Here is a 12500-nt window from a genome sequence, read left to right as displayed (position 1 = left end):
TCAGGTGAATTGCGTGACGTGCTTCTGCTCTACTATAAGCCCCTACACACTTCGAACACGGCTGTTATCACCCTGTTACTGCATTTCAATGACACCCATTTGCTTTCGATCTCAGTGTCTGCCACCGTACGGAAAAAGCGGGGGGGTGGGGGGTGGGGGGGCATAAGCGCATTCGTGCTGTAAGTAATCAGAAGTTAATAGTGTTAACGGTTTGCGAGAAATTTTTAATGCTAGACAAAAAAAGAAAATTAAAAGGATATAATTAAATAAATAGATAGAAAAATAAAATTAAAAACGAAAAAAAAAAAATTGTGAGGGGAATATAACATGTAATTAAGTTGGCGGTTCACAGGGAATCTCAGACATCAAACTGTTTTTAATTGAACATAAATAGTACACCCAAATATACAAATGTACAAATAAACATAGCAAGGTAGAACTGAATGTCAATGAAACAACCAGGCATGAGGAAGCAACGGACATGAGGACATTTGTTCTGTATGTAATGAGAAGTTAATAGTGTTACAGGTTTGTGAGAAATTTACAGTGCTAGACAAAAAACGAAATTAAAAGGAAATAATTAGATAAATAGATAGACAAATGAAATTAAAACCAAAAAAAAAAAATGCAAGGGGAATACGACATGTAATTAAGTTGGCGATTCACAAGGAATCTCAGACATCAAACTGTATATTTTTTGTTGTTTATATATAAACATATATAAACAAACATATATTGTTTGTTGTTTATTTTTGGGATATATTGAGGAATATTTAATGGAAAGGAGTCACAATCGCTTTTTGACAATGTCGAAGTGTATACGTGGCTATAGAATTTAAAGTTTTCATTAGAAATTATAGCCTCATCTGTAATTTCCTTGTTGTTAAGACGGGCTTAGCTTTGCTCCGCTCCTCCTCTCCTCCGCTCCTCCGCTCTTCCGCTCCGGGCCCTGGAACTCCCGATCCGCGGGACTTCGGTGAATTCCGGGCCAGTTTTTTGCTCTTCTGCTCTCCTCCCCTCCTCCGCTTCTTCGCTCCCCCGCTTTGGACCCTGGAACTCTTGAACAGGGCCGGGCTTCTGCCCTCCGCCTCTCCTCTGCTCATCCGCTCCAGGCCCTGGCACTCCCTGTGATCCAGTCATTCGCATGTGCGTGCCCGGAGGTCCGGGAGCTCCACTCAAACGTCCGGGGGGGATAAGGGTAAGGGGTCCTGCCCCCCCCCCCTCGCCGCCTCTGAGAAGAGAAACATCTCCTCCACTCCTCCGCTCATCCGCTGCGGAACCAGGTACTACCGATCCGCCGGACTCAGGCGAATTGCAGAAAGGGGTTTTGCTGTCCTCCGCTCCTCCGCTCCTCCGCTCCTCCGCTCCTCCGCTCCTCCGCTCCTCCGTTTCGGGCCCTGGAACTCCCGAACCGCTGGACACAAGCGAATCACGGTCCGGGCTTCTGCTCTCCTCCGCTCCTCACCTCATCCGCTCCAGGCCCTGGTACTCCGTGTCCGCGGGAACCCCCCCCAACCCACAAAAACAAACTCTCACACACACACAAACACACGCACACACACACACACACACACACACACACACAAACACACAAACACACACAGACACACCTGAACTCATCATCGCTGTGCTGATAGCATTGGCCGAAACGTATCCACAACCAAACCAACATTAGCTCATCCAGTCATTCACATATGTGTGTGCCCGGAGGTCCGGGAGCTCCAGTCATAACTCCGGGTGATCTCTGTCCGGAGTAGGCTCACCTTAGCCGGTCTAAGGGGTCCTGCTGCCCCCCAGCTTCCCCGCCTTTGAGAAGAGACACATAACTCCGCTCTTCCGCTTCTCCGCTATGGGCCCTGGTACTCCCGATCCTCCGAACTCAGGTGAATTGCGTGACGTGCTTCTGCTCTCCTATAAGCCCCTACACACTTCGAACACGGCTGTTATCACCCTGTTACTGCATTTCAATGACACCCATTTGCTTTCGATCTCAGTGTCTGCCTCCGTACGGAAAAAGCGGGATGGGTGGGGGGGCATAAGCGCATTCGTGCTGTAAGTAATCAGAAGTTAATAGTGTTAACGGTTTGCGAGAAATTTTTAATGCTAGACAAAAAAAGAAAATTAGAAGGATATAATTAAATAAATAGATAGAAAAATAAAATTAAAAACGAAAAAAAAAAATTGTGAGGGGAATATAACATGTAATTAAGTTGGCGGTTCACAAGGAATCTCAGACATCAAACTGTTTTTAATTGAACATAAATAGTACACCCAAATATACAAATGTACAAATAAACATAGCAAGGTAGAACTGAATGTCAATGAAACAACCAGGGATGAGGAAGCAACGGACATCAGGACATTTGTTCTGTATGTAATGAGAAGTTAATAGTGTTACAGGTTTGTGAGAAATTTACAGTGCGAGACAAAAAAAGAAATTAAAAGGAAGTAATTAAATCAATAGATAGACAAATAAGAAATTAAAACGAAAAAAAAAAAAAAAAATTGCAAGGGGAATGTAACATGTAATCAAGTTGTTTTTTTTGTTTTTTTTTTTTTTTTTTACCAAAAAAAAAAGGAACCTCGGACATGGGTAACTATATTTTTTTGTTTTCGGATTTTTCCATAAGTTTTAAGGATTTTTTTTTTTTTTTTTATATTTCAAAATCGTTTATGAAGACATTAAAATTTGGGGAGCATTTTTGCATTCTGTTCTTGTGAATGAAGAACTTGGCCAGGCCTAAAAGAACATTGACACAGAGTTCATCTGTTATGTTGCTTATAAGTAAACAGAATGTTATATCATCTTTTGAGAAGGAAACTGGTGACGATGGAATGAGAAGGAGAAAAAATATATGGTCAGTGGTTTCAATGTTGTCTTCACAAAATGTACAAATATTATCTTCAAAATTAAAGCGTACCCTCGATAATTCCTTAGATGGGTAGATGTCAGTCATAATTTTGAAGTGGGTCTCTTTTGCCTTGGGGGTATGGGTAGAGTCAGATACATAGTTCGCAGCGTGGCAATCGATTCCTCATCAAATTTATTTAAAATATCCTTTTTTTTTTTTTTGACGTCCAGGGAATAAGTTTCCTGTGAAACATTTCCTAATAAAGGAGTTGCCGCGCTTTCTGTCCACAATTGAGATTCCCTGGAGTGATAGTCGGGGTAACTGTGGTTGTACGGTTCGGTGCGTCATTATATTTTTGGTCAGGAATACAAATTGTCGAGGCAGTGCGTTTCGTAACTTTAGCAACTCTAATATGGGAGGCTTGAATCTGTGTGTAGTACAGAACTGCTCATTGTCCAGAGGACTGCCAGTGTCATCCATCAAGTCAATTATCGACCATATACCTTTCTCAAAGCATTCCTTGTAAAACAGAGGTTTGTTGCCATGCAGTACATATCGATTGTTCCAAACTATTATACTGTGTGGTGAGAAATTGTGTACGTATATCATTTTCCAGTATAATAATATTTGTTTATGGAACTCTGAACATTTGACAGGAATCTTGTTGATATCCAAGTCAGAGATAAGCAGAAGACTCAGGCCGCCGACTTTGTTGAATAAGTAGTTTGGAGTACAATACCAGAAAGAACGATGAGGTTTGATCCAGGATTTCAACCAGTTCACCTTCAATGTCCCATTCAAGCAGTCCGACTCTATCACTTTCAGCCCTCCTTCACTTGTTTCTTTCACCATATGTGATTTTTCTTAGATGGTGTGGTCTGTTCCTCCAGATAAAGTTGAAATTGATTTGGTTAACAGATTTTACGAGTTGATTTGGAGCAGCATTGGAATACGCTGGGTATATACATCTGGATAAACACATCCATTTTAGTCAAATATATCCGGCCTAATATTGATAAATCTCTCTGGAGCCATATATTAGAATTAAGCTTTACTTTGATTCAGTTTAGATTCAATGTTCCTGGATTGATTTAACGTTTGGTCCTTGGATAGGAAAATGCTCAAGTATTTTATTTCTGATTTCATAGAAACATCGCTGATTTCCTTTAGTGGCGAGTCATGCAGCGCAAGAAGTTTGCATTTCTTTAAGTTTAATGACAATCCTGAAGCCTTGGAGAATGTTTTGGTTTTTTTCAGCACTTATTGGGACTTGATGTTCATTTTTCAAAACTAAGGTTGTGTCATCTGCCAGCAGGCTAATAACAATTTCTGTCCCCAACATTACTTCTGTCCCACACGTATACACACACACACACACACACACACACACACACACACACCTTAATTCCACTCTTTTATATACGCATGTCTGGAGTTCCGGGAGCTCGTTCTCAACGTTCTGGGGATAATCATAGCTGTGCTGATAGCATTGGCCGAAACGTATCCACAACCAAACCAACATTAGCTCATCCACTCATTCATATATGTGTGTGCCCAGAGGTCCGGGAGCTCCAGTCATAACTCCGGGTGATATCTGTCCGGAGTAGGCTCACATTAGCCGGTCTAAGGGGTCCTGCTGCCCCCCAGCTTCCCCGCCTTTGAGAAGAGACACATAACTCCGCTCTTCCGCTTCTCCGCTATGGGCCCTGGTACTCCCGATCCTCCGAACTCAGGTGAATTGCGTGACGTGCTTCTGCTCTACTATAAGCCCCTACACACTTCGAACACGGCTGTTATCACCCTGTTACTGCATTTCAATGACACCCATTTGCTTTCGATCTCAGTGTCTGCCTCCGTACGGAAAAAGCGGGATGGGTGGGGGGGCATAAGCGCATTCGTGCTGTAAGTAATCAGAAGTTAATAGTGTTAACGGTTTGCGAGAAATTTTTAATGCTAGACAAAAAAAGAAAATTAAAAGGATATAATTAAATAAATAGATAGAAAAATAAAATTAAAAACGAAAAAAAAAAATTGTGAGGGGAATATAACATGTAATTAAGTTGGCGGTTCACAAGGAATCTCAGACATCAAACTGTTTTTAATTGAACATAAATAGTACACCCAAATATACAAATGTACAAATAAACATAGCAAGGTAGAACTGAATGTCAATGAAACAACCAGGGATGAGGAAGCAACGGACATCAGGACATTTGTTCTGTATGTAATGAGAAGTTAATAGTGTTACAGGTTTGTGAGAAATTTACAGTGCGAGACAAAAAAAGAAATTAAAAGGAAGTAATTAAATCAATAGATAGACAAATAAGAAATTAAAACGAAAAAAAAAAAAAAAAATTGCAAGGGGAATGTAACATGTAATCAAGTTGTTTTTTTTGTTTTTTTTTTTTTTTTTACCAAAAAAAAAAGGAACCTCGGACATGGGTAACTATATTTTTTTGTTTTCGGATTTTTCCATAAGTTTTAAGGATTTTTTTTTTTTTTTTTTATATTTCAAAATCGTTTATGAAGACATTAAAATTTGGGGAGCATTTTTGCATTCTGTTCTTGTGAATGAAGAACTTGGCCAGGCCTAAAAGAACATTGACACAGAGTTCATCTGTTATGTTGCTTATAAGTAAACAGAATGTTATATCATCTTTTGAGAAGGAAACTGGTGACGATGGAATGAGAAGGAGAAAAAATATATGGTCAGTGGTTTCAATGTTGTCTTCACAAAATGTACAAATATTATCTTCAAAATTAAAGCGTACCCTCGATAATTCCTTAGATGGGTAGATGTCAGTCATAATTTTGAAGTGGGTCTCTTTTGCCTTGGGGGTATGGGTAGAGTCAGATACATGGTTCGCAGCGTGGCAATCGATTCCTCATCAAATTTATTTAAAATATCCTTTTTTTTTTTTTTGACGTCCAGGGAATAAGTTTCCTGTGAAACATTTCCTAATAAAGGAGTTGCCGCGCTTTCTGTCCACAATTGAGATTCCCTGGAGTGATAGTCGGGGTAACTGTGGTTGTACGGTTCGGTGCGTCATTATATTTTTGGTCAGGAATACAAATTGTCGAGGCAGTGCGTTTCGTAACTTTAGCAACTCTAATATGGGAGGCTTGAATCTGTGTGTAGTACAGAACTGCTCATTGTCCAGAGGACTGCCAGTGTCATCCATCAAGTCAATTATCGACCATATACCTTTCTCAAAGCATTCCTTGTAAAACAGAGGTTTGTTGCCATGCAGTACATATCGATTGTTCCAAACTATTATACTGTGTGGTGAGAAATTGTGTACGTATATCATTTTCCAGTATAATAATATTTGTTTATGGAACTCTGAACATTTGACAGGAATCTTGTTGATATCCAAGTCAGAGATAAGCAGAAGACTCAGGCCGCCGACTTTGTTGAATAAGTAGTTTGGAGTACAATACCAGAAAGAACGATGAGGTTTGATCCAGGATTTCAACCAGTTCACCTTCAATGTCCCATTCAAGCAGTCCGACTCTATCACTTTCAGCCCTCCTTCACTTGTTTCTTTCACCATATGTGATTTTTCTTAGATGGTGTGGTCTGTTCCTCCAGATAAAGTTGAAATTGATTTGGTTAACAGATTTTACGAGTTGATTTGGAGCAGCATTGGAATACGCTGGGTATATACATCTGGATAAACACATCCATTTTAGTCAAATATATCCGGCCTAATATTGATAAATCTCTCTGGAGCCATATATTAGAATTAAGCTTTACTTTGATTCAGTTTAGATTCAATGTTCCTGGATTGATTTAACGTTTGGTCCTTGGATAGGAAAATGCTCAAGTATTTTATTTCTGATTTCATAGAAACATCGCTGATTTCCTTTAGTGGCGAGTCATGCAGCGCAAGAAGTTTGCATTTCTTTAAGTTTAATGACAATCCTGAAGCCTTGGAGAATGTTTTGGTTTTTTTCAGCACTTATTGGGACTTGATGTTCATTTTTCAAAACTAAGGTTGTGTCATCTGCCAGCAGGCTAATAACAATTTCTGTCCCCAACATTACTTCTGTCCCACACGTATACACACACACACACACACACACACACACACACACACCTTAATTCCACTCTTTTATATACGCATGTCTGGAGTTCCGGGAGCTCGTTCTCAACGTTCTGGGGATAATCATAGCTGTGCTGATAGCATTGGCCGAAACGTATCCACAACCAAACCGACATTAGCTCATCCACTCATTCACATATGTGTGTGCCCGGAGGTCCGGGAGCTCCAGTCATAAGTCCGGGTGATCTATGTCCGGAGAAGGCTCACATTAGCCGCTCTAAGGGGTCCTGCTGCCCCCCAGCTTCCCGGCCTTTGAGAAGAGACACATAACTCCGCTCTTCCGCTTCTCCGCTATGGGCCCTGGTACTCCCGATCCTCCGAACTCAGGTGAATTGCGTGACGTGCTTCTGCTCTCCTATAAGCCCCTACACACTTCGAACACGGCTGTTATCACCCTGTTACTGCATTTCAATGACACCCATTTGCTTTCGATCTCAGTGTCTGCCTCCGTACGGAAAAAGCGGGATGGGTGGGGGGGCATAAGCGCATTCGTGGTGTAAGTAATCAGAAGTTAATAGTGTTAACGGTTTGCGAGAAATTTTTAATGCTAGACAAAAAAAGAAAATTAAAAGGATATAATTAAATAAATAGATAGAAAAATAAAATTAAAAACGAAAAAAAAAAATTGTGAGGGGAATATAACATGTAATTAAGTTGGCGGTTCACAAGGAATCTCAGACATCAAACTGTTTTTAATTGAACATAAATAGTACACCCAAATATACAGATGTACAAATAAACATAGCAAGGTAGAACTGAATGTCAATGAAACAACCAGGGATGAGGAAGCAACGGACATCAGGACATTTGTTCTGTATGTAATGAGAAGTTAATAGTGTTACAGGTTTGTGAGAAATTTACAGTGCGAGACAAAAAAAGAAATTAAAAGGAAGTAATTAAATCAATAGATAGACAAATAAGAAATTAAAACGAAAAAAAAAAAAAAAAATTGCAAGGGGAATGTAACATGTAATCAAGTTGTTTTTTTTTTTTTGTTTTTTTTTTTTTACCAAAAAAAAAAGGAACCTCGGACATGGGTAACTATATTTTTTAGTTTTTGGATTTTTCCATAAGTTTTAAGGATTTTTTTTTTTTTTTTTTTATATTTCAAAATCGTTTATGAAGACATTAAAATTTGGGGAGCATTTTTGCATTCTGTTCTTGTGAATGAAGAACTTGGCCAGGCCTAAAAGAACATTGACACAGAGTTCATCTGTTATGTTGCTTATAAGTAAACAGAATGTTATATCATCTTTTGAGAAGGAAACTGGTGACGATGGAATGAGAAGGAGAAAAAATATATGGTCAGTGGTTTCAATGTTGTCTTCACAAAATGTACAAATATTATCTTCAAAATTAAAGCGTACCCTCGATAATTCCTTAGATGGGTAGATGTCAGTCATAATTTTGAAGTGGGTCTCTTTTGCCTTGGGGGTATGGGTAGAGTCAGATACATGGTTCGCAGCGTGGCAATCGATTCCTCATCAAATTTATTTAAAATATCCTTTTTTTTTTTTTTGACGTCCAGGGAATAAGTTTCCTGTGAAACATTTCCTAATAAAGGAGTTGCCGCGCTTTCTGTCCACAATTGAGATTCCCTGGAGTGATAGTCGGGGTAACTGTGGTTGTACGGTTCGGTGCGTCATTATATTTTTGGTCAGGAATACAAATTGTCGAGGCAGTGCGTTTCGTAACTTTGGCAACTCTAATATGGGAGGCTTGAATCTGTGTGTAGTACAGAACTGCTCATTGTCCAGAGGACTGCCAGTGTCATCCATCAAGTCAATTATCGACCATATACCTTTCTCAAAGCATTCCTTGTAAAACAGAGGTTTGTTGCCATGCAGTACATATCGATTGTTCCAAACTATTATACTGTGTGGTGAGAAATTGTGTACGTATATCATTTTCCAGTATAATAATATTTGTTTATGGAACTCTGAACATTTGACAGGAATCTTGTTGATATCCAAGTCAGAGATAAGCAGAAGACTCAGGCCGCCGACTTTGTTGAATAAGTAGTTTGGAGTACAATACCAGAAAGAACGATGAGGTTTGATCCAGGATTTCAACCAGTTCACCTTCAATGTCCCATTCAAGCAGTCCGACTCTATCACTTTCAGCCCTCCTTCACTTGTTTCTTTCACCATATGTGATTTTTCTTAGATGGTGTGGTCTGTTCCTCCAGATAAAGTTGAAATTGATTTGGTTAACAGATTTTACGAGTTGATTTGGAGCAGCATTGGAATACGCTGGGTATATACATCTGGATAAACACATCCATTTTAGTCAAATATATCCGGCCTAATATTGATAAATCTCTCTGGAGCCATATATTAGAATTAAGCTTTACTTTGATTCAGTTTAGATTCAATGTTCCTGGATTGATTTAACGTTTGGTCCTTGGATAGGAAAATGCTCAAGTATTTTATTTCTGATTTCATGGAAACATCGCTGATTTCCTTTAGTGGCGAGTCATGCAGCGCAAGAAGTTTGCATTTCTTTAAGTTTAATGACAATCCTGAAGCCTTGGAGAATGTTTTGGTTGTTTTCAGCACTTATTGGGACTTGATGTTCATTTTTCAAAACTAAGGTTGTGTCATCTGCCAGCAGGCTAATAACAATTTCTGTCCCCAACATTACTTCTGTCCCACACGTATACACACACACACACACACACACACACACACACACACACACACACACCTTAATTCCACTCTTTTATATACGCATGTCTGGAGTTCCGGGAGCTCGTTCTCAACGTTCTGGGGATAATCATAGCTGTGCTGATAGCATTGGCCGAAACGTATCCACAACCAAACCAACATTAGCTCATCCACTCATTCACATATGTGTGTGCCCAGAGGTCCGGGAGCTCCAGTCATAAGTCCGGGTGATCTATGTCCGGAGAAGACTCACATTAGCCGGTCTAAGGGGTCCTGCTGCCCCCCAGTTTCCCCGCCTTTGAGAAGAGACACATAACTCCGCTCTTCCGCTTCTCCGCTATGGGCCCTGGTACTCCCGATCCTCCGAACTCAGGTGAATTGCGTGACGTGCTTCTGCTCTCCTATAAGCCCCTACACACTTCGAACACGGCTGTTATCACCCTGTTACTGCATTTCAATGACACCCATTTGCTTTCGATCTCAGTGTCTGCCTCCGTACGGAAAAAGCGGGATGGGTGGGGGGGCATAAGCGCATTCGTGGTGTAAGTAATCAGAAGTTAATAGTGTTAACGGTTTGCGAGAAATTTTTAATGCTAGACAAAAAAAGAAAATTAGAAGGATATAATTAAATAAATAGATAGAAAAATAAAATTAAAAACGAAAAAAAAAAATTGTGAGGGGAATATAACATGTAATTAAGTTGGCGGTTCACAAGGAATCTCAGACATCAAACTGTTTTTAATTGAACATAAATAGTACACCCAAATATACAAATGTACAAATAAACATAGCAAGGTAGAACTGAATGTCAATGAAACAACCAGGGATGAGGAAGCAACGGACATCAGGACATTTGTTCTGTATGTAATGAGAAGTTAATAGTGTTACAGGTTTGTGAGAAATTTACAGTGCGAGACAAAAAAAGAAATTAAAAGGAAGTAATTAAATCAATAGATAGACAAATAAGAAATTAAAACGAAAAAAAAAAAAAAAATTGCAAGGGGAATGTAACATGTAATCAAGTTGTTTTTTTTTTTTTGTTTTTTTTTTTTTACCAAAAAAAAAAGGAACCTCGGACATGGGTAACTATATTTTTTTGTTTTCGGATTTTTCCATAAGTTTTAAGGATTTTTTTTTTTTTTTTTTATATTTCAAAATCGTTTATGAAGACATTAAAATTTGGGGAGCATTTTTGCATTCTGTTCTTGTGAATGAAGAACTTGGCCAGGCCTAAAAGAACATTGACACAGAGTTCATCTGTTATGTTGCTTATAAGTAAACAGAATGTTATATCATCTTTTGAGAAGGAAACTGGTGACGATGGAATGAGAAGGAGAAAAAATATATGGTCAGTGGTTTCAATGTTGTCTTCACAAAATGTACAAATATTATCTTCAAAATTAAAGCGTACCCTCGATAATTCCTTAGATGGGTAGATGTCAGTCATAATTTTGAAGTGGGTCTCTTTTGCCTTGGGGGTATGGGTAGAGTCAGATACATGGTTCGCAGCGTGGCAATCGATTCCTCATCAAATTTATTTAAAATATCCTTTTTTTTTTTTTTGACGTCCAGGGAATAAGTTTCCTGTGAAACATTTCCTAATAAAGGAGTTGCCGCGCTTTCTGTCCACAATTGAGATTCCCTGGAGTGATAGTCGGGGTAACTGTGGTTGTACGGTTCGGTGCGTCATTATATTTTTGGTCAGGAATACAAATTGTCGAGGCAGTGCGTTTCGTAACTTTAGCAACTCTAATATGGGAGGCTTGAATCTGTGTGTAGTACAGAACTGCTCATTGTCCAGAGGACTGCCAGTGTCATCCATCAAGTCAATTATCGACCATATACCTTTCTCAAAGCATTCCTTGTAAAACAGAGGTTTGTTGCCATGCAGTACATATCGATTGTTCCAAACTATTATACTGTGTGGTGAGAAATTGTGTACGTATATCATTTTCCAGTATAATAATATTTGTTTATGGAACTCTGAACATTTGACAGGAATCTTGTTGATATCCAAGTCAGAGATAAGCAGAAGACTCAGGCCGCCGACTTTGTTGAATAAGTAGTTTGGAGTACAATACCAGAAAGAACGATGAGGTTTGATCCAGGATTTCAACCAGTTCACCTTCAATGTCCCATTCAAGCAGTCCGACTCTATCACTTTCAGCCCTCCTTCACTTGTTTCTTTCACCATATGTGATTTTTCTTAGATGGTGTGGTCTGTTCCTCCAGATAAAGTTGAAATTGATTTGGTTAACAGATTTTACGAGTTGATTTGGAGCAGCATTGGAATACGCTGGGTATATACATCTGGATAAACACATCCATTTTAGTCAAATATATCCGGCCTAATATTGATAAATCTCTCTGGAGCCATATATTAGAATTAAGCTTTACTTTGATTCAGTTTAGATTCAATGTTCCTGGATTGATTTAACGTTTGGTCCTTGGATAGGAAAATGCTCAAGTATTTTATTTCTGATTTCATGGAAACATCGCTGATTTCCTTTAGTGGCGAGTCATGCAGCGCAAGAAGTTTGCATTTCTTTAAGTTTAATGACAATCCTGAAGCCTTGGAGAATGTTTTGGTTGTTTTCGGCACTTATTGGGACTTGATGTTCATTTTTCAAAACTAAGGTTGTGTCATCTGCCAGCAGGCTAATAACAATTTCAGTCCCCAGCACGTCTAACTTTTGGATATCGTTGCTCTTTTCAACATAAACGGCTAGCATTTCGGTAGCAATTATAAATAAATAGGGTGAGATGGGGCAACCTTGGGGGATTCCCACATCAACATGGAAGCTCGGAGTGGTGCCGCTTGGCAGGGTGACACAGCTATGAATATTCTCATAGAGCCCACGGATCACATTCCTGAA

Source organism: Fistularia commersonii, unplaced genomic scaffold (genome assembly GCF_037954325.1).
Source record: "Fistularia commersonii isolate RoL2024-O1a breed Wild unplaced genomic scaffold, RoL_Fcom_v1.0 HiC_scaffold_75, whole genome shotgun sequence".
In the NCBI taxonomy this organism is placed as follows: Eukaryota; Metazoa; Chordata; class Actinopteri; order Syngnathiformes; family Fistulariidae; genus Fistularia; species Fistularia commersonii.
Note: the sequence above shows the minus strand (reverse complement) of the source record.